At 43.5% G+C, this 17947-nt stretch overlaps 1 protein-coding gene across 12 annotated transcripts in view; it reads left to right on the plus strand.

The window, feature by feature from the left end:
* Positions 1–7631: 7631 nt before the first annotated feature.
* Positions 7632–17947, plus strand: part of Ctnnd1 (catenin delta 1) — a 51679-nt gene continuing 41363 nt past the window's right edge. For 8 of the 12 annotated variants that reach the window (XM_051166827.1, XM_051166828.1, XM_051166823.1 and 5 more), the window contains exon 1: positions 7633–7989. The gene's annotated coding sequence lies outside the window, so the exon portion shown is untranslated. Of the gene's footprint in view, positions 7990–9361; positions 9681–17947 lie in introns of those variants that run through there. The other 4 variants (XM_051166825.1, XM_051166826.1, XM_051166822.1 and 1 more) reach the window with 3 other exon arrangements.

Genomic DNA, 17947 nt, shown 5'->3' on the forward strand with positions numbered 1-17947 from the left:
GACAATACTGCGGGCTATAAAACTAATTCTGGGAAGCCATATGCAGTTTTCTTTAAGCTCACTTATCACATTTACCAGCAGAGGGTGCATAATCAAGACAAGACAGATTTGGGCGATCTTGCATAGGAACAAGATTACTGTTAATTGACCAAAGTGAGCCAGACTGACCTCATCAATTTGCAAAAATACAGACTCTGTGTGCCTGCTTAACTGTCTGGCTAACAGTGGAGCAAAGAGAGGTAGGCATTTGACTCTTCCCCACCCAAATAATATGACTATTCTGATGTACACTTCTAGTGTGTGTGTATGTATGCATGTGCCTTAACCATTTCCCCACCCCCACTCACTGCACAGCTGTGTGTTCTTTTTCTGGTATGGTTATGTAGCACCGTCAGGTAGCACTGAAGACTCCAAATAGTTTATGTCAAAACTATCAGGAAAGAAAAGAGTGAATAGGTGAATTAAGGAAGAGACGCCCAGGTCTGTAATCTTAGCTATCTTTCAAGAGGCCAAGGCAGACATATTATGTCTCAGACCAGCATGCGCAATTCACTGAGCTCCATTCTCAAAACAGAATTTTAAGAGGAATGGTGAAGGAGCTGCAGAGATGGCTCAGAGGTTAAGAGTACTGTCTGTTTCTCTAAAGGTCCTGACTTCAATTCCCAGCAGCCACATGGTGGCTCACAACCATCTATAATGGATCTGGTGCCCCCTTCTGGGGTGCAGGCATACATACAGGCAAAATACTGTATATATAATAAATTTTTTTTTTTTTTTTTTTTTTTGAGACAGGGTTTCTCTGTGTAGCCTTGGCTGTCCTGGACTCTCTTTGTATATCAGACTGGCCTTGAACTCACAGCGATCCACCTGCCTCTGTCTCCCGAGTGCTGGGATTAAAGGCGTGCACCAACACCATACCTGGCTAATAAATCTTTAAAAAAAAAAAAAAGAAGAAGAAAAGAAAAAAAAGTAATGGTGGACAGGGTGGGAAAGCCACTAAATTATCATCCTACCCACAGGAAATGTGGATGGACGGGGCACTTGTTGCAAGGTTGCCGGGGAAGATTTCCAAAACACCAATGCCTAACCTTGTCTTCAGACCCAACCTGGAATTCTTCTGCAATGGAATTGCTCCTGTTGTCCTCTGTTTCTTCCGGTCCTCTTGTCCAGTTGCTTTGTTGCCTCCTAATGTCCAGCCTCAAGTCGAAAGGTTGCGCCAAGCAGCAGAGGGGGGCCAACGGCCTCAGCGGTTCCCCCTCCCGATCCAGAAACGAGAAAACGAGGGCTAGTGGAGGAAAACGGCGTCACAGAAGGTCCTGCAAAATAGGTCACCCCGCACGCTCTGGGCCCCGGGGGCCCAACTCCTTTGAAGAGGGATCCTCAGCGCGAGGGCTTCTGGGAATGGAACGTGGAGCTTAGCGAAGGCCCGAGATCCGGGCTGGCTCCCACGGGGCACCGCTGGCTTTGCCCACGCGGGTTTTGTGGTCTCCCCTTGGCGCCCCCAGGCTGCTGCGGGCCTCCAGCCCCCACGTGCACTGGGACGACGCGGCGCGGCCGCCCTCGCCCGCTCGCTTGCTGGCTCGCTCGCGCGCTCCCTCCGGGTGTCGAGGGCCTCCCCTGAGCACTTCCTGCCTCTGCCTTGCGTGCCTCCCGACGTGCGCCGGAAACGTCATCCTTATTGGACGGCGGCTCCTGGGACAGCCAATCAGAGGAGGAGGAAGGCCGCTTTGGCGGGAGGCGAGGTGTTGAGGGAGTCGAGGCTGAGGGAAGATGGCTGTGTGAGAGGTAGCGGGTGGGGGCCCCGCCTGGGAGGGGTTCTTCTGGAATCTCCCTCGACCCAGAACACATGGAGGAGAAGGATAAGCCTCCTGTTTAAACAGAGCTCAGAGGCAGTTAAGGTACCTTTCTTTGTTGTCCTTGAAGAGGCTGCAGATAGCCGTGCTCTGCCTAGATCCGTCTAGACTTTTTTGTAGTGATAGACAAACAAAAATATGTTTCTGTTGCGATATTGCTAATTAAGATATTTTCCAAGACTAGAGAGGTTAAGGGGAAAAAAGAAATCACCGGACGGGACTGGCTTCTATCCTCCCCTCCCCCCAACCCCGTGGCTTCAGTTCCAGTCCTGAATCTCAGGGAAGCGGTGACCGAAGGGAGTTGTGGGAACGCCTACTTGCCGTAGGGAGCTCCTGTGGCCATCTACAGACTGTTTATAGCTCAGTTTCTGACTAGAAATAGCTACTTTCAGGCATGGTACTAAAAAAATAATGATTTCAAAACAAGAAGTTTTACCGTGAATTAGTCCAGGAATGGTGGCGCACACCTCTAGTCCCAGCTCTCAGGAGGCAGAGGCAGGCGGATCTCTGAGGTTGAGGCCAGTCTGGTCTACAAAATGAGTCCAGGACAGCCAAGGCTACAGAGGGAAACCCCATCTCGAAAAACAAACAAAAAGGCCAAATTCAAAGTTGCTGATTACAAAGTGTGAAAAAAAAATGGAGTATCCAAAATAATGTAGAAAAGATGAGAACCCGCAGAAACGAAACGTAACGGGTAAGACAATGTGTTCTAATGTGGCTGTAGTGAGATTTAACACATTTCCCCTTGAGGGTTCAAGAGCTTCAGGTGTAGCTTAATGGTAGACGGTTTTGCCAGTGTGTAGGATGCTCTGGAGCCTATTCCTGGCACGTTTGTTTGGTTTGGTTTGTTTTTCAAGACATAGATTCTCTGTGTAGTCCTGGCTGTGCTGAAATCTCTCTCTAGAACAGGCTGGCCTTGAACTCATAAAGATCTGCCTGCCTCTGCCTTCTGGGTGCTGAGATTACATGTGTGTGCCACCACCACCACCCTGCCTGCTTTTCCCTTCCCCTGCCCCCTCTCTCTTGTTTTTTAAAAATTAATTTTTAAAAAAGATTTATTTATTTATTATTTATACAGCTTGCAGGCCCGAGGAGGGCACCAGATCTCAGTATAGGTGGTTGTGAGCCACCATGTGGTTGCTGGGAATTGAATTCAGGACCTTTGGAAGCAAACAGGGCTCTTAACCACTGAGCCATCTCTCCAGCCCAAAATAATTTTTTTCTTTTTTTACATATACATTTATATAATTACACATATATACAACAAACTACCTACAGGCTCGCGCTCTCTCTCTCTCGCTCTCTCTCTCTCTCTCTCTCTCATTTGAGGTAGTTGGGCACATTTTCAAGTAGACAATATTTTCCTTAGTTTGGAGTCAGTTTCTTTTTTTGTTTTTGTTTTTTTTTTGAGACAGGGTTTCTCTGTGTAGCCTTGGCTGTCCTGGACTTGCTTTGTAGACCAGGCTGGCTTCAAACTCACAGAGATCTGCCTGCCTCTGCCTCCCAAGTGCTGGGATTAAAGGGGTGCACCAGCACACCTGGCTACATAAAAGTCTTTTTTTTTAAAAAAAAAAAACTGTGTAGCCCAGGCTGGCCTCGAACTCGTGATCCTCCTGCCTCTGCCTCCTTCAGCAAATCCTACCGGCGTGTGCCACCACTACCGGCAAAAGTCATTTTTTTTTTTCTTTTTCTTTTTCTTTTTTTTTGTGTGGGTTTTCGAGACAGGGTCTCTCTGTGTTAGCCTTGGCTGTCCTCGACTTGCTTTGTAGACTAGGCTGGCCTCAATCTCACAGCAATCCACCTGCCTTTGCCTCCCAAGTGCTGGGATTAAAGGTGTGTGCCATGACCCCTGGCTCATTTTTATTTTTTCAGTCAGACCTTGCTATATAATTCCTACTGGTGTGAAACTCACTGGATAGCCCAACACTCTGGAACTCCAAGTCATCCTACTGCTTCAGCCTACAATGTGCATGGGCCATACCCCGGCAACATAAGTGTCTTCTAAAAACTGCTGGCATATAGTATAAACTCATTAAGAATAAACTGTTGGGGGCTGGAGAGATGGCTCAGAGGTTAAGAGCACTGACTGTTCTGCTCTTCTTCCAAAGGTCCTGAGTTCAATTCCCAGCAACCACATGGTGGCTCACAACTATCTATAATGTGATCTGATGCCTCTTCTGGCCTTTGAGCACTGTATACATAATAAATAAATAAAATCTTTTTTTTTTTTTTAAGAATAAACTGTTGAAAAAGAAAAAAGAAAGAAAGGCTGGGCTTGGTGGTGCACACCTTTAAACACAGCACTGGGGAAGCAGAGGCGGGTAGGCTCTGGGTAGCCTTGGCTGTCTTGTATTCCCTTTGTAGACCAGGGTGGCCTTGAACTCACAGAGATCCGCCTGTTTCTGCCTCCTGAGTGCTGGGATTAAAGGTGTGTGACAACACCCCCTGCTACTCAGTCAAATCTTAATTCTACAATCATAGATGCTGTGAACAGTATTGTTCTGGCATTCGGCTTTTGTTTTTCCTTGCTGGGTTGTCTTTACTAATGTTACTGACAATATCTGGAATCTGTCTTGCTACTAAGTTGTATGTCTTTTCACAAACTGCTTCCTGTTCAAAATATAACAACTGCAACTGAATATGTCCCTGCTTCTAATTTCTTTCTTCATCTTTGAAACTGACTCCAGAAGTTGGGCGTGGTAGCACACCCCTATAATCCCAGCACTCGAGAGGCAGAGGCAGGCAGATCACTGTGAGTTCGAGGCCAGCCTGGTCTATAAAGTGAGTCCAGGACAGCCAAGGCTACACAGAGAAACCCTGTCTAGAAAAAAACCAAAAATCGAAAAACAAGCAGCCAGGCGCGGTGGCACACGCCTTTAATCCCAGGACTCAGGAGGCAGAGGCAGGCGGATCTCTGTGAGTTCAAGGCCAGCCTGGTTTACAAAGGGAGTACAGACAGCCAAGGCTACACAGAAACCCTGTCTTCAAAAACCAAAAGCAAAACAAAACAAAAACCCAAGGGGACTGGAAAAATGGCTCAGAGTTTAATTAAGAACATTATCTGTTCTTCCAAAGGTCCTGAGTTCAATTCCCAGCGACCACATGGTGTCTCACACCCACCTATGAGATCTGGCGCCCTCTTCTGGCGCACAGGCGCACAGGCGCACAGGCGCACAGGGGGACAGGCGCACAGGGGGACAGGCGCACAGGCGCAGAGGCGCACAGGGGGACAGGCGCACAGGGGGACAGGCGCACAGGGGGACAGGCGCACAGGGGGACAGGCGCACAGGCGCACATGGGGACAGGCGCACAGGCGCACAGGGGGACAGGATGCTCTCTATATAATACACAGATCTTTTTTAAAAACCCAAAGTTACTTTTATGTGTATTTCTGTTTTTACAACACATACTGATGTGTGGTGATTGTGATGTGTATCCATGCAAAATCTAGAGATGGGTGCCCAGTGTCCTGGGTTGTCATTCTCTGACTTACTTCTTTGAGCCTGGACCTGGGCTGGTGACCAGCAAACTGCAGCGATGCTCTTGGCTCCTCCTCCTGCTCATAGGCATGCATGCGGCCATATCTGGCTTTTTACATTGATGCTGGCATCTAAACCTGTTCCTCATGGTAGAGCAGTAAGTGAGCTGTTATCCACTGAGCCATCTCTCCAGTGAGAGACAGTTATTTCTAAGTTACAGTTAAGGAAACTGAGGTTCGGGGATTCTATAATTTGTCCAAGGTCACATAGTGGTGTAATATTTGACCTAGTGAACTTGTAGCGGAGTAGGTGGAAGCCAGCAGTTTGACTGCAGTCTGTCTTCTTAGCCAGTAAGTCACCATTATAGACTATGAAAGCTTTATGAAGATTCATTTTGCAGCAGCCAATAGGAACATACACATATTATCCCAGCACTCAGGAAGCAGAGACAGTGGGATCTCTGTGAGTTCAAGGCCAGCTGGGACTACATATCAAGAGTTCCAGGCCAGCCAGTGCTATATAGTGAGACTCTGTGTCAAAATAATAAAATAAAAATAAATAAGAAATAAGACTAACAAAAGGTCTTTGCATCAAGGCACTTGCCACCAAGATAGTGACCTAAATTTGATCCCCTGGCCCCATGCAGAGGAAGGAGAGAACTGATTCCTGCAAACTGTTCTCAGACCTGAATACAAATGCTATGGTACCTGTGTGTCTGTGCATTTGTGCACACATAGATCCACACAAATAAATATAATTATATATATACCTTTTTTGTTTGGTTGGTTTTTGTTTTATCGAGACAGCGTTTCTCTGTGTAGCCTTGACTGTCCTGGACTCACTTTGTAGACCAGGCTGGCCTCAAACTCATAGAGATCCACCTGCCACTGTCTCCCGAGTGTTGGGATTAAAGGCGTGCGCCACGACCGCCCGGCAATGGGTACCAATCTTACCAGGTTACGATATACCTTTCTTCCCACAACTCAAAAGGCATAGGCAGAGGAGTTTTGAGTTTCAGGCCAGCCTGGGCTCAGTGAGACCCTGCCTCAAATAAAATAAAGCCACCTCCCCACCCAAGAAGAAATAAAACCCAAAATCAAACAGCACCCCTTCCCTGCCTAAACCTTAAATGAATTCTGAGGGAAACCCTAAAATGTTTTATTTAGATAAAAAATTTTTGAATTTACAGAGAAGCAGCATTCCGATTTTGTTAACAGTGATATTCTTATCTATTCTGACTTCCTTGTTTATTGCCCCAGGGAGACCCACATGCTGCTGCTTCATCTTCCTCTTCTTCTTCTTACTATTAGTTTTTGTTTTTGTTTTTTCTAACGAAGGGTCTCTCTGTGTAGCCTTGGCTGTCCTGGACTCGGTTTGTAGACCATGCTGGCCTTGAACTCAAAGCAATCCGCCTGCCTCTGCCTCCTGAGCGCTGGGATTAAAGGCGTGCACCCCACTCAGCTGTTGTTGTTGTTGTTGTTATTATTATTTTGGTTTTTTGAGACAGGGTTTCTCTGTGTAGCTGTGGCTGCCCTGGAACTCTCTTTGTAGACCAGGCTGGCCTCGAACTCAGATACACCTGCCTCTGCCTCCCAAGTGCTGGATTAAAGGTGTGTGCCACCACGCCCAGCGAAACCCACATTATTTTGATGGAAAGATAGTGCTTTTCTTCTACAGATCAGTGGATCTACTTTCTTTTACTTTAGAGTAGAGAGGCTAATAGACTATTAACATTTATTTTTCCTCATTAGCTATAATGCAGTTAAACCAAAACAATGAACTTGAGAGTTTGCCTCAGATATCCCCAACATCCCAGTCAGCACACAGCCCTGTTTATGGGAGTCTCTCTCCTTTCCTGGCTTGCCTTGGGAAAATGCTTTGGGGGAGAAAGCAACAAACCAAATAGCAGCAGGCAAATAAAGTAAGCTCTTTTCTGTTTTCCCACCCAGATAGGTAGGTAAGGGGATAAGACCCTCATCAAAGAGAACTGAGTGTTAGGCGTGCCGTGCGGTTCTAAAAAGCTTTGTTATTTAGCACACACACACACTCCGCTGCCCCCACTCCTCCACCCCCTCCTCCGCTCTGCAGTAATTCCTCAGAGATTGTATAGTCTCTGCTTTAAATATAAATATATTATATATATATAAAACTTCCTCGTCTTTCTCTCCTCTTTTTTTTTTTTTTTTTAATTTCCTATAATAAAGTTTCCTATTGGATAAGGTCAGCTCCCTGATTTATGCCTGGCTCCTATTGGAAGCTCGCAGGGGCTGACATCACTTAGGAAAGCTAGGGTAGGGCTGCCAGATCAGTTTGTCACCACCCAGGCTCCCTTGCCTTTGGCTGGGTGCAACTTCCATTTTAGGTGTTGGATCTGAGGGGAAAAAGAGAGAGAGGGGGAAAGGGAGAGAGAGAGAGCAATAGGGAGAGAAGAAAGGGGGAGAGAGAGAGCGAGAGAGAGAGAGAGAGAGAGAGAGAGAGAGAGAGAGAGAGAGAGAGAGAGAGAGACAGACGCGGAGAGAGAGGGAAGGAGGCAGGAAAGATCCTGAAACGAGGAAGAGGAAGAGGTGGCGAACCTCGCTGGATTTGTCTTTCTCAGCACATTGGCGAAGCTTTGGGTTTGTTTCCTGAAGGACTGGCTTTAGAAGTCCACATTTGAGGTATGTGCTTTTTCATTTTTTTTCCTTTTATAAAAATGTGTGTATAACTAGTTGGGACAAGGATAACCCAAGTGGAATTTTTGTCTCGATGTTAACTGGAGGGAGTTTAAAAAGGGCGAGAGAGCCTATTAATGCTGACGGTGAATTTTAATCAATTATTTTCTTCTACTTTTAACACTTAGGAGGTTTCTTGGTATTGTGTTTATGTTAAGGAAAAGGTAAAACGTACAAGACCTAGAAACAAACTTCTACATCTAATACCGGAAGCTGGTTAGAAACAGGGGTAGAAGTTGTGTAAATTACATTTTTGTGTGTACTTTTATTTTATTTTATTTTTCCTGGATTAAGCTAACATACTTCCTTTCTCAGAGCTCAAAAAGTTGTTTTTTGGGCATGTTGTGTGTGGGTTGGAAAAGAAAGGACTCTGTCCTGGTCGGAAGCTAGTTATACAGATGGCTCCTACCATGTCTCAAAACTTTCAGCCCCTCACCTTTGAATGTGTGGCAGTGGGAAGTTGCAAGAAGCTTCAGAGTTTAAGTGGTATTGTTTTCCCTGCTGTGAGTTGGAACGGCCCGGACGGCTTTCAGCGCTGCAGTTCCTGGGTGGATCCCTCTTTCACTTTTCCAGGTGTGGTGGGTGGGAGCATCTCTAGCTTAGAGGTGGGGCTTTGCTTTGCCTTGAAACAAATGGGTCTATGTGAACTGAATTGCTACTACTGGTTTTGTTTTGTTTTGTTTGTTTTTTTATCCTAAAAGTACTTTTGATGGCAGAGATTTGTGAAAGTGTTTTGTGCTAAACCTGCGAATGTGATAGTTTGTCCTGTAAAGGGATAAGGAAATTCTAGTCATGCTTCCTGTTGACTGGAGTGAGATGGCAGAACATCTGAAAGTCTTTTTCTGACCTTCTGGTCTCTGAAAGGTTTGTAGGTTGTGAATTGTCCAGCAAAGAGAAACCACTTAATGAACCCAAGTTTGTAAAACACATTTGAGAAACTACAAAGGGAATTTTATTTCTTTAGCCGCTGCAAAGATGCTTTTTAGAGGCGTCTTTGTTTGTTTGTTTGTTTGTTTGCTGGCTTGCTCGGCTAACTTACCCTTCAGTTAGAATGCTGTTAGAGCTGAAGGCCTTGGCTGCTTCATGGTTTATAATTGACCTTAAAATTTGTTTGGTTTTGCTTTTTACAAGTACATTCTTGGAAATGTACTGGTCCTAGATAGTTATATAGCCCACCTGACAGTACCTGGAAAAATAGAGTACCCTCTTTTAGATGGGAACCGGCATGGGGATAAGGGCTGGGGCACATCTGTTCCCACTGTGGCAAGATGGGTCTGTTACTGAGTGAGCTCCTAAGTACCTTGAGGCTGATAGCAATCTTTAGTCTCCTGACTCCGTTTTCCCTGCCCCCACCCTTCTCAGACCAGAGCACTTCCTTGAGTATTTTCTACAGTGAAGACGTTCCTTGCAAGATGAGTTTGGCTTTGTGGGGTTGTGGCTTCTGGGGGAAACAACTTTTGTTCCTCTTTTCCTTCCCATTTAATCTAGGGGAGGATTACAGGAGAGATCTTGAGTCTGGACCTCGGAATTAAAATAAGTAGTTGAAAAGAAAGAAAAAAGACATTGTGTTCAGTCAGTTGGGCCACCGTTCTCATTTCCAGTTTTTCAGTTCTCCTTTGAAAAGCTTCTCCAACGAGGTACCTTGTGGGTCTTTGGAGGGTTGGTCTGTTGCTGCCAGAGTGTCGGTTTCTCAGTCAACCTTTAGGGGGAGGGATGAGAGCCTGAAGGAGGAGTACAAAGGCAGTTTGAAAATAGGTTCTGGATGACTGCTGGTGATCTGGGTCCGGCTTTGCAACTGGGCTTTGTGTAGCTGTGTTGAGCAGCATTAGGGTCTGGGACCCTAAGGCATTGTCTGGCCTGCCGTATAGTGTAAAGCCTTTTGAGGTGATGAGATGGAAGATTTTTGTCTTTTATTTCACCTTTGCTGGTTCTTTCAGGAATTATAGGAAAGGGTACAGATAAGTAAATCTTTTATTTTGCTGTTATTTTTATTTGCTGTGCTTCTTATTTTGATTTTGGGTGAAAATGATGACGAATGAGTATGAATTATACAGACTTTCTTTCCTTGTTGTCTTTTTAATGTAATTCAGTTAGTTTCTTTGTTATGAGCGTAAGGTAGTCTGTGTTTCAGGTGTGTGTGGGGTCTCAAGGCATGGTTCCGGTGCCTTTCATAAGATTCTAGTATGGACAGCCAGAGGGCTCAGATCGTGTTCTCTGGCCTAAAATTGGGACTCTTGGAGATCTTTAAAAAAGGAAAGCTTCTGTACATTCCATGCCAGCCTTAGGTTTACCAAATAGTTGCTCTGTAGGGATAGGTAAGACAGGATGCAGGCAAATAAATTCAGCTTAGATCATTATCAATTGCAATAACAAAATATTTAGCTGTCTATTGCTTTCTATTATGGTAGGTGATGGCTCTCTGTTAGGACCTTCTAGGTCTCCCTGTTGCCTGCTCTCCCTCTCATTGTTTTGTTTTACTGTGTGCTAAGCATTTTACATAGACTGCCTAATTTCTAATAACCATCTTTTAAAGAAGGAATTTGAGACTCAAAAACCAGGTTATGCTGAACATCTGATTATCTAACTAGTGGAGTTCAGGAATAACTCAGGTCTGATTTACTACAAAGTCAGTGACTTTAACCAGGCTACACTGCCATCATGCAGGGAGGGGTACACTGCTGTCACGCAGGGATAATGGTCATAACAGCTGGGACTAAAGTTAATGCAACCTTGCTGAAGGCAGGGGTGGTTTAGTAGTTACAGGGACCAAGTTGAGATAGTATATGTAAATGACCAGTTTTCTTACTTAAAAAAAATTATTATGTATATAGTGCTCTGCCTGCATGTACACCTGCATGCCAGAAGAGGGCATTAGATCTCATTATAGATGGTTGTGAGCCACCATGTGGTTGCTGGGAATTGAACTCAGGACCTCTGGAAGAGCAGCCAGTGCCCTTACCCTCTGAGCCCTCTCTCCAGCCTGATCAGTTTCCTTAGAGCATTGAGAGCTGAATATGCTGACATAGATATTTTAGCCCTAAAAGCCGGGATCACATCATATGCATGTCACTGCTGTTGCACTATTCTCCTTTTTCCCTTCCTTGTGCAGTGCTGGGGATTGAACTCAGGGCCTCACATAGGCTGGGCAAGTACTCTGCCACTGAGCTCATCACCAGTCCTGCTTTATTCGTTATTTATTTATTTATTTATTTATTTATTTATTTATTTTCCTGAGACGGGGTTTCTCTGTGTAGGTCTGCCTATCCTGGACTCACTATGTGGACCAGGCTGGCCTCGAACTCACAGTGATCTGCCTGCCTCTGCCTCCCGAGAGCTGGGATTAAAGGTGTGTGCCACCACACCCGGCTATTTATTTATTTTGAGGCAGAATTTCTCTGTGTTGCCCTGGAACTGTAGATTAGGCTGGCCTTGAATTTAGAGAACTTGCCTCTGTTTCATATGCTGGGACTAACGGCGTTTATCACCATGTCTGGTTGCTTTATTTATTTTTAACTTCTGGGATTTGCCTCAACCTTTAATTTCTTATTAGTTAAATTTTATTTTCCAGAGACATTTCAGCTCTTTGGGTTGAATGATACCACTTTCTAGTGAGGAGCTTGTAGGAGGTAGTTCTAATAATACTGTATTAACAACTATTGTCTTTTGGGATGGAGAGATGGCTCAGCTGTTAAAGGCTAGGCTCACAACCAAAATATAAAAATTACTGCCTTTCACTCTAGACTGTGAACTGCTGGTATATAGAACTATCTTAACTCTATCCCCTCATTACCTACTCAGTGTCTGCTACAAACTGAGGTGCTCAGTAAGCCTTGTTTAATTAAGGTAGTTGATGGGAATTAGTGAGGCCTGAGAAGGTTTAAATTGAGACAGGAAGCAAAACACAGGAATTAATACATTCTGTATGCTTTTGACAGTTTCACTGTAGCCTGTAGTTTAGATCTTTTATTTATTCATTTACCTTTTTTGTTTTTGTTTGTTTATTTGTTTGTTTGAGACAGGGTTTTTCTGTGTAGCCTTGGCTGTCCTGGACTTGCTTTGTAGAGCAGGCTGGCCTCAAACTCGCAGACATCTGCCTGCCTCTGCCTCCTAATGCTGGGATTACAGGCAAGCATTACCCTGCCCATCCCATTTACCTTTTTTGTTGTTTACATGTGTTTTGTTGTGTGGGTTGGGGAGGAGGAGGCACCTGCTCTTGCTAAGGCAGGTGTGTAGGAGTCAGGACAATGTGGGGATTGAGAGAATCTGTTCTGTTTCTGTCATGTGGGTTCTGAGGCTTGAACTCAAATCCTTATGCTTGGTGTCAAGTGCTTTTATCCATTGAGACATTTCACCAACAGTAATCATTTTTGTGTGGGGGGGCCTGGGGGAGAGAGGGGGGGCCTGAGATCACCTTGACTTTGTGATCCCTTCTTCTGGATGCTGGTACTGTAAACATGTGTCACCACAGCTAGCTTCTTTTAAACAAAGTTTCTGGAAATAATGGAGGATTTTAAGGTTTAGCTTTTCTTGGCAATCAGCCTAAACAATAGTGTTAAGATGTCAGGTGCATTCATAGCTAAGGCAGCTGTTGGCTTCAATCAGTGAAAACTTGCAACTTATCCATTTTCTGGGGGAAAACATGGACAACAGGAAGGAAGAACGTTTTAACCCCTTCCATCGACCAGTGGTTTATACACCAACACCAAAACCACAAGAAGCTTGGTTTTGAGTGTTTCAAAGGAAATGTGTTTGATATTATTGTCTCTCTCCCTAAAAGTCTCATTTGAGACAGGGTGTCCTGTCACTTGGCTTCAACTCCTTATCTGCCTCTCAAGTGCTGGCATTATGGGAGTAGGCTACCACACCTGGCCTGATAACATGTGAGTTTGTTTGTTTTTTTTCCTGGAGATTGAGCCAGGGTGTGTGTGTGTCTGTGTGTGTGTGTGTGTGTGTGTGTGTGTGTGTGTGTGTATGTGTGCTACAGGGTAGCACAGGATAGCATGCACATGGTGGCTCACAGCTGTCTGAAACTCTAGTTCCAGGGCATATGGGACCCTCTTCTGGCTTCTGTAGTCACAACATACATGGTACACGTACATACATATAGGCAAAACACCCATACATATAAAATAAAAATAAATAAATCCATGTTACATAAAGCTGAAAGAGGAATTGATTGACTTAAAAAGTTGTAGCTTCCTCCAAGGTTTCCAGTAGAGCACTGATAGAGCAAGAACACTATTCTAATTGGAATTAAAAGGGGAAGTTAAGTATGACTGATCCGTATTTAGCTGTGTTGTTATTTTTAATTCTGAGACAGGGTCTCAAGTAGTCTAGGCTGGCCTTGACCTTGCCTAGGGCTTCCTAAATGTTGGGCAAGTAGTCTATCAATTGAGCTTTGTGTGTGTGTGGTTTTTTTGTTTTGATTTTTGGTTGATTGATTTGATTTGGTTTTTCAAGACAGTGTTGTTTTATTGTGGTTTGGTTTTGGTTTAGTTTGGTTTGGTTTTGATAGGATATTTTGATAGGATGGTTTTGGAGCCCAGGCTGTCCTGGAATTGGTGTATGTACCAGGCAGGCCCCAAAACTCATAGAGATCCTCTTAACCTCTGCTTCCTTAATGTTGGAATTAAAGATGTACCATATCTTGGTACATCTAGCCTTAAAAAGAATTTCCCCCCAAGTGTTCTGTGCTGATCAGTGATAGGTAATTTGGCTAATGCTTTCACATGTCTCATATGATGGTGAAAGTAGTGTTTAAAGCTTTTATTTCAAACATGCAGAATTTTGCAAGAAAACTTTCAAGAATCACATTAACTCTTCTTTACCCTGATTTACTTCATTCCAGTTGTTTCTGCTTTGCTTCAAATATGTTAACTGTTACATAGTTTTCGTTAATATATTCAACCAAAAAAGTAATTTCCTACTGAGAGTCTTCCCCCAAATGTTAGAAGGCAAAGTAGCATAGCACAGTAGTTACAGCATTGATGCTTGAAACACAGAAAGAAAAAACTGTAAAGGTCATGTTAAAAACATGATGCTAGAGCCTTGTGTGGTGGCGCAGGCCTTTAATCCCAGCACTCAGGGAGGCAGAGGCAGTTGGATCGATGTGAGTTCCAGGCCAGCCTGGTCTACAAAGTGACCAGGATAGCCAGGGCTACACAAAGAAATCCTGTCTCCAAAAACCAAACAAAAATACAAACAAAATGTGATGTTAGACTGTTGGGTTCCAATCTTGCTCTGATTTACCCTGAAACAAATTGCTTAGTCACTCTTTGTCCTGGTGTTTTCTATGGAATATACATTTCAGTGGTAGAATCCATGTCTTACATGGTTTAGGCTCTAGGTTCTGCATTTCTTTGAATGCAGAAACAAACAAAAAATGTATTAACTCTTAACCTTTTATATTGGATTGTCATTAGAGCGTGCCATTTAAAATTCATAAAATTAGTGTACAGTTCATAGTAATACTTTGTGTGTGTTTTGCCATAAAACACTGAATGAACATCATTTGTCTGCATTTATCTGTTCGACAAAATGCCTTTTATAATAGTTTTTTGAGTCAGTGTTTCACAGTGTAGCCCAGCTTGCTTATACTCAAAATCTCCTGCTTTAGCCTCTCAAGTGAAAGAAGCACAGACCTGTTCAAGCATCTCATGTCCCATTTCCTTTAAGAAACATTTTATTTTGGTAATGGGCAGCAACTTTGGGGCATCGTAGTGGGTAGGTCGTCAAAAACAGTGGTAACTTCGTAAAGGGAGGGGCTAATGAGGTAGACAAACTGGTAGCACTGCCAGAATAGCTTCATAATTTCTTCAAAGACTTAAGAAAAACTACAAGTTACTCCCATCCTTTTGTGTCCAGTAGAAAGAGTACTCTGGGTAAATGTAATTCGATCAGAGTGGATTGAGAAGGATTTTGATTGGCTTTGTTATCATCAGCTTGAACCAGGTCTTTGCGTTTTGTCTGGCTTTCACTATGTAGCCATGATTGACTTGGAATTTGCTGTGTAGACCAGGTTGCCCTCAAATTTGAGTCATGAAGAACCTCCTCTCTGCCTCCCCAGCTGGATTACAAGTATGTACCACCCTCTGACCCCCTTTCTTCACATTTCATTTTGAGCCAGGTTCTTCACCTCAAGCTTGTCCAGCCAGGAGTTTGTAAGCTAGCACTGAATTATAAATTTATAATGCTGGATTATAAATACAGAAATAGAGGCAGGTTTTTGCTATTCTTTTTATTGAATGGACTCCCTCTTTTTAATTCAGGAACATCCATTTGCAGCCCATATTTATGGATGCCTGTAAAGCTGTCACAGGTAGAAATTTTGAGTTCATGAATGCTTCCTGTGTAACGTGTGCTTCTGAGAGAAGTCTGCTTTCATATGAGGAAAAGCTAAGGTGAGCTTGCAGGATGTGTGCATGCCTTAGGTGCAGCCCTGCCTAGAAGGAAAGTTGCAGGTTTCCTCCAGCCTAGAACTTTCCTTCTCTCCTTCACTCCTCACCTTTTTAGACAGGGTCTTTACGTTATGTAACTCACATAACTAGGTTCTGAATAGTATTTATTTGGTATTCTTTAGCCTTCTGTGACAGCTCCTTTACCCCAATTCCTACATTTTTTTTTAGCCTATATTCTTTCTGTTTCCCCCAATTCTTCTCCTTTGGCTTGCTTTCTTGTTCTCTGTATTATCTCCTTTAAGTTGATGGTCTTCTTAAGATTTTGATTTTTATTCTTATTTATTTATTTATTTTTGGTTTTTCGACACGGTTTCTCTGTGTAGCTTTACCTGTCCTTGCTCTGTAGACCAGGCTGACCTCAAACTCATGGAGATCTGCCTGCCTCTGCCTTCCAAGTGCTGGGATTAAAGGAGTGTGCCACCACCGCCCAGCCTTGACTTCTGTTCTCGTTTGGTTGTATTGATGTTAAAGACACAGCTTCTGGTTTACTTGAGTTAGGTTGACATGAAAACACATCTAGTATTTCAGCTTGTGTCCCCACCCCTGCTGGTTTCTCTGAGTACCCTTGGCTGTCCTGGAACTCTGTAAACCATGGCCTCAAAGTCAGAGGTCCAGTAGCTGGGGTTAAAGGTGTCTACTATCACACCGAGCCCTCGGGTAGTTTTTATCTTTGATTTTTTTTTTTTTTTTTTTTTGAAAATCTCATCTACCTTTCCTAATTAATTACTGGTAGCTCAGCCAACAGGAGCTAAAAGAAATTTACTTTCCCCAGAATAAATGACATTTGTGTGTTTGATGCATGTTGTTGTATATTTGAAATGGAGAAGCACATTTTTTACTGTCCAATGAAAAGATGTTTGAAGAAGCTTATATTTTAGGAGACCAAAATTTATTCTGATGTTTGAGGACATAGACATTGTTCTAGAAAATAGGTCAACTTTTCAGTACCTTTATCAAAGCACCTACAGTTCCCATTTCATTGCAAGTGAAGTCAGTCTCATTGACTAAAGTAGCTGGTGTATATCCAGTCCACTTTTAAAATAGAGGAGTCTATTTTAAAAGGGAAATTGATGCCAATCTGATTTCTTTCCTGCTTCTTTGTTGGAATGGGGGAGTTTTGTACCTTTCTGCTGTTCTCTCCACTGTTGACTTTGTAAACTAGGACACAGTGGGCCTTGAGTGTCTGCCCTGCTGAAGGTCAGCCAAAGGAGGAGGTATGACAATAGGTAGAGAGCAGCCCCCAAGTCATAGCTGTACCTAAGGACCACAGTTAGAAAAAAATAGAGGCGGGCTGGAGAGATGGCTCAGAGGTTAAGAGCAACGATTGCTCTTCCAGAGGTCCTGAGTTAAATTCCCAGCAACCACGTGGTGGCTCACAACCATCTATATGCCCTCTTGAAGATAGAGCACTCATACATAAAATAAATAAATAAATAAATTTTTTAAAGAAGAAAAGAAAAAGATAGAGAACTTGGTATGGCACATGCCTGTATTTGAGGGAAGCTGAGGCAGGAAGATCTGGAGTTTAAGCCAGCCTGTGCTACATAGTGCACACTGGTTAAAAATATAGATAGATAAATGGGACTGGTTAGATGGCTCAATGCTACCAAACCTGATGACTTCTGCATGTGTGCCTCATGGCATATGCAAAATTAACATAGAATCATGGTGGTGCATGCCAGTAATATCAACACTTGAGAGTGGAAGCTGGAGGGTCAGCAATTAAGTTACCCTCTAAGTAGTAAGTTTAAGGTTAGTATGGGAAACATGAAACCGTCCCTCAAAAACAACAGAAGCGCAAACCTAAACAAAGAAGTATTAAAATAAAAACAAAATGAAGTTGGTTTACTTTCCTAAACTGTATTCATTGAATATATGAAACATCTTTTATTCCAGAAGAAGGCAGTTGTGGCGATACACCTACCATCCTAGCCCTTGAGGCTAACACAAGAGGATAGGACATGGGAACTAGCTGGGCTAGAGATTGAGGCTCTTCCCCAAGAGACAGAAAAGACCAAAATAAAACATTAAAAAACAAAAACAAAAAATCCAGGGCTGATGGTGCAGCTCAGTAGAGCACACACAAAAATCTGGTGCATGCTGTGCTTTAGTGTATAATAACAAACCAAATAGACCTAATAAATAATGAGTATATAAGCACATATGTTGCAATATGTAATTTGGTTGCAAAAAGCATGTCCCAAATGCGGAGGACACAGGAGAGATCAGGGAGGGCTTATATGTAAAATATATTTGGAAGACAACAAAAGTAGTGAGCAGTGGTCATATATAGGAGAACAGAAAGGGCACACATCCCAGGTTGTCATCCCTGGTCAGGAGAGGTGGTAGGGTTTGGGTATCAACGGAGACCTGTCTGGGCTGCTGTGTACTGAAGGATGGAGAACTGTTATAAGATCCTGTTCAGCTCCATGAAGTACAAAAAGGAG

This window comes from Acomys russatus, chromosome 24 (assembly GCF_903995435.1).
Source record: "Acomys russatus chromosome 24, mAcoRus1.1, whole genome shotgun sequence".
NCBI classification, from domain to species: Eukaryota; Metazoa; Chordata; class Mammalia; order Rodentia; family Muridae; genus Acomys; species Acomys russatus.